A 5,545-nucleotide genomic window follows, 5' to 3' on the forward strand; every position below is an offset into this window, starting at 1 on the left:
AGAAGCTGACTCACCTCCCTGCAATCATCTATATATGGATCCCTCATCCCAGAGATCTAGAGGCTAGAATTTTGTATCTTGTAAGGAAGTGCTGTTGGTTTCTTGGTGGAATATCACAGTGTTGGGTGATCTAATCTTTTCATGAGGTGAAGAAGGGATTTCATGCTGGGAGGATGACACTGGGTCAGATCAGTGGGTTGTAATCCTCTCTTCTAATCGTTATATCAATAAAGCTATTCAATTTTTCCTCCACATTCTTGTATGTCTGATAGTATATGCAGTTGTGTGGTCAATATATATCTGGTCCTATTTGTTTATGATTGTAGATCTCTGCACTGTGAAGGTATTATGCTGCTTTGACTTTACAGGTACTCTTTGAAGCAGAGTGGTCAAGGGAGAAGCGGAAAAGACCTGTCAGTGAGGAGAAGGAACAAGCAAGGAACTGAGCGAAAGACTGAGGTTGGTATTCTTTGATCCTCTCCTATCTACTTCTCATAAAGGAAAACAAAAGTAACTTTAATATGTTTGTTTCTAAGATAGCTACCCATCTTAGTGGGACTAGTAGCTTTGCATAGACACTAGATTTCCCTATAACATTTATGGTGGCGGGCCTTCCTCTTCGAGAGTAAGGTTTTGAAATTTTTGAAAATGACGGAGAATTTGCTGAGACATAGTGAATATATAAAATTAACTTATTACAAGTAAAACAATGTTATGTCCAACTATACTAAAAGGAAAGAACATAATCTTAATAAAAATATATGAGATAGAAATAACAAAACTAAACAATATAGGGTCCTTTCAATGATCATCTTGGTATGATAAGGGCCTAGGTATAACTAATTAAGGTAGCATAAAAAATTATGCTAACCTCTGTATACCGATTGGACTAGCTCAAATGACGTCTCTCAAATGAAACTGAGCATCATCCCCCCAAGAGCACTGATATTATAATGTATCATCTATATTCGGTACCATGACACTTCCCACTGTAATCATCTAGGCATGATTCAATAATAATGGAAACTAAGTTGTTATCACCAAAAAATGATCACATAGCCATTTCTAACTAGGTGGATCGAAATACACCATGTAGGATTAATTTTATCATAGTAAAATCACTTTCAGCATGAGAAATAATTTGGTAAACCATTTTTATTAAATTATTTTCTGATTAAAATTAGAAAACCCAATGAGAATAATTGAATAAATCATTATTTATTTATTTTTATCTAAGAATAATTATTAAATAATTGTTTGAAAATTATTCCTTGTCACATTTGACTAAATTCCCTAGGAATAATTAAATAAATCATTATTTATTTATTATTCTTTAATTATATTATTGGAATAATTGTTAAATCACTATTTACTAATTATTTCAATTTCACACCATTCTTAATCCTCGTGAAATAACTAGTAAATAATTTTATTTGTTAATTATTTCTAAATAAAGGCAATTGATCATTTAAGAATATCTTTTCCCTCTCCAAAAAATATAATAAAGTATTCCTAATGGTTAGATCTTGATTTGGTAAATAATATTTTATTATTCTCCATTTTCGAGATTAACTCAATACTTTGTTATAAATAGGAGGGTTTTCCATTCATTCTTCACCATGATCATTATCATCATCACCATTATCGTCTTCTTGCACTTGAGCTTCCACTTGAGTTCTACACATTGTTTTGGGTTTTTCACACATTGAGAGAGAGAATCTATTACTGAAACATCAAGACATCAAAGGACCCATCCCACAAAGGGGGATTTGTAGACCCTTTTGTCGATCTCCTTCACCAGGTGTTATCAATTAAGATTTATTACTCTTTTAAAAATTTCTTTCCATTTGGGTTATTACATTGGATATATATTGTTGTTTGTTGTTTTGGATCACATATGTCATTTTGTTGCCTATTTTTCTAGTTTTATTATTGCAGATCTGAAGCATAAGCAACCACAAATTGTTGTTAGGGTCACATGTCTGGAGTGATTTAAGTGGAAATTTTTTGGTATACCTCCCAAAAAATCTCATACTAACAAATGGAGACTCCACTGGTGTAGTAATTTATTTCTTGGGTGACTAAAGTTTTAGTAAATGTTAGGGTTTTCTACAACTATTTATAGCTTCTCAGTTTCTATTTATTTTTCTTTCCTTTTTTGTCGAATTTTCAGATTCTAGTGGTTTTCTGGTTCTTTTTGTAGGTCACAGGTACCAACCGAGTAGGAAACAAAAAAATATGTGTGAGATCTACCAACTGAGAGACCTGAGAGAAAAATTCCCTTTTCAGCGTCACGTATGCATTACAGAGCACACTTTTTGGCCCAATAACTGTGTTTTCCAATGTTTCAAGATCAGTACCTACGTTTTGATATTTTTTCAGAATTTTTTCAGACTTGTTGAAAGTGCTATGTGTAGATTGGCAAGGGTTTCTTATCTTTGTTTTAGTCTCCCCTAGGCCTATATTCTATTAGTTTTTCTCTTTGAGGAAGGAAAACCCCCCTAGGGTTTAGAGTACACCTCCACATTTTTAGGATAAGATTGGTTGGGTGAGGAGTCTAGGGTTTCAACATTTTGGCCACCGATTTTTAGAGTCTAATCCATTTATAGTTTAAATAGGTTTATTTCACCTTTTCTCCATTTATAGTTTGGGTTTTTCCTTTCCCCCTTAGAATTCCCTTGAGCATATTAGGTTTTTGAGATTCATACATATCATTTGCAACATTTTTTACCTCTTTTTTTTTGTTTTTTTTTTTTTTTTTTTTTGTGTCTGCACCATTTACAATAGATTTGTGCCTCTATATCTCAATCCCTTTGACATTAGGTATTTTAGGAATTTTATGTGTCTTTCAATAGCTTGTTTTCATTCTATTGCTTAGCCTCTTGATATCCTTTCTGGGTGGGGTTTTGTGTGCTTGATTGACCAGTGTTTATTTTTATGTCATTTTCAACGTTATTTATAGCATTTCAACACTTTATTTTCAATAGCACATGGAATCATAAAATATGATCAATTAACACATCCACTTGAGACATAATTTTCACACACTCCCACCCTAAGAAAATGTGAGCTTGGTTAACACCACCAAGCCAAGACTTGAAACACTACACCTGAATAATTAAACACACATAGATTAAGCTTGGGTATTAGGGACAAACAATCTTTGTAGTTTAGGTGTAGGATCGGTGGGATAGGCTTCCAATAACACCCATCAATCACTTACATTGAGACATAGAAGTTGGCATATTAGGGAGTTTTGAATCCTTCACGATCCCATGGTCCAAAGCCAGAGCGTGTCAAAAGCTCGATTTAAGGTGGGTTAGGCTAGGTCATCGTGTGAGCGATTCTCCTCAGGTCTACCCAAACCATGGTATGGAATCCTATGCGTTGGTTTATCACCAAGAAGCTCAAGACTCGACCACCCCTATGGGATGAAGGTAAGCTTAGTGACCAATCTTAGGAAAACACCCTATAGGATTGATTGTGGGAGCTAGTTAGTTCTCTACCCTACCTTTCTATGGATAACTTTGCTTGTAGGGATGAGATTTTGCCAAGTAAGAAGTTCTTTGGGAGGCCATATGAAATAATAGATTTAGGATTGTTTGAGGATTTAGAACACCTATAGGCTAGAGGTATTTTTATTTGCTAGGATGTGTTTGCTTGTATTAGAGTAGCATCATTAATATAGTTAGTTTACACTTGATACCACTACACTAGGTGTTTTATTGTTGCTTGTTGCTCTTTTACTCCTATAATCACCCTTTAGTCCTTAGAGTCATCATTGTCTTGGCATCATTGCACCCCTTAGGCATTTTTTGCGGAGAATTCAAGCCTTCACCCCTAGTTTCCATTCAGACATATTAATTACTACGATAGGGTCCCTAGGGTCAGTTTTGGGGTTAGTTTAACCCAGTTTTGTAAAGAATGTAAAGTCTTCACAAAATGTGGATGCAGAGTGCACAACTAGATAGGAGTCAAAGGGGTTTTTAACCCCTTGTTTGGGTAAGTAATAGGTCAGTTTTGAGACTCACCCATGGTCTGAGGACCATGGTATTGTATTGGAAAAAAGCTATATATACTTGTGTCGTAGTGAGTCTAGAGGAAGTAGTTAGTAACTTTGGAATGAAGATTGTTGGAAGTGTTAAAGCACGAAATCTCTACAGGGATTGTTAGCCTCCTGCTGCAGCAGGTTAATCATCTTTCATGATCGACATTTTTACATGCCAAATATGTCATACTTTGCCTGCTGCAACGCTCCATATTTGCTACAGATAGCCAGAGAAGTATCCATGAGAGTGTGCGAGTCTAAATGCCACTGCTATGTTCCATTTTTGATGGGTTGATCCATTTTTGATGAGTTTTCAGCTAAGGGAGGTCCAAACAGCTTAATCTTGGCTTCCCTAGGTTTCAATTTCCTGTTGTAGAATATAGAGAATGAACATCTGTCCAAACAGCTTAATCTTGGCAGATTTGTAGATAGGTAGAGAAACAAGGGTGCTCAACAGCTTAATCTGAGCCCCTGGATGCAATAAGTGCAGTTGTAGATAGGAGGACAGCAAAAAGAAAAGAACAAAAGATGGGTATGCTAGTTCAAGTGCACCCAAACCAAAAAGAAGAGAAAATGCAAGGTGAATAGGCCGGGTAGGTAGCTTTGTGGTTGCAGAATCATGGCTTGTGATCCATTTCATATTGTCAAGTGTTATATCTATCATATCACAAGCTGAAGGTGATTTTTCAGTTGGAGGACTTCAAGAAATGCATGTCTAACTTCCCCTTCTCCCTCTTTCCCAAATCACTCAGTAACTTCCCCTAAAGAGGTTAAGATTTGTTGATATCTCTTAGATTCATCATTCTCCATATCATCTGCCTTAGTGAAGATCTGCTTCACTAAAGGAAGGTTCAGACTTCTTCTATCAGTCATTTTCCCCATTGATAGCCTAAGACTTCATTCTTAGCCCTTTTTCTCATCATTATCATATTAACTACTAACTTTATTATGTAACTCCCTATCTCTTTTCCCTTCCCCTACTAAAACTATCTCTATAACTCCCCTATATACTTATCCCCTCCCCTTGGTTGAAAAATAACCATATACATCCTTGGGAATTGCTAAGTTTATCTGAAACTTAGCAAGAACCCTCATTGACCCCTCTGACCATCTTCCAAATGCATAAGGACTCATTCCTTTGCATAGTTTCCCTTCATATGTATAAAAATCATCTCTTTGGCCTTGGTTTTCCTTTATAAGGCATGAAACCCTCTTTGGCCACTAAACCCCTCTCAAAACCACATCACTTTCCCCCTAAGTGCCTTTGGACTCCTTCCAAGGCATAAGAATACAAAAACCATGCAAAAAACCATGAAAAACCTTCAAAAAAGGATAAAATCCTCCCTTTTTTGGCTATCAGACCCCTTCCGATGCCTTAGAATCCATGCCAAACTATAAAGGAACCCTTTCGATTTCCCAAAAGGCTTGGCAGTTCACAAAAACATGGATCCGATATAATAAAGTTTCATTTGGACCCCCTCCGATGCGATATCGCTA

The sequence above is a fragment of the Pinus tabuliformis genome, chromosome 2_2 (genome assembly GCF_031772625.1).
Source record: "Pinus tabuliformis cultivar Carrire ecotype Pingquan chromosome 2_2, CPIR1, whole genome shotgun sequence".
NCBI classification, from domain to species: domain Eukaryota; kingdom Viridiplantae; phylum Streptophyta; class Pinopsida; order Pinales; family Pinaceae; genus Pinus; species Pinus tabuliformis.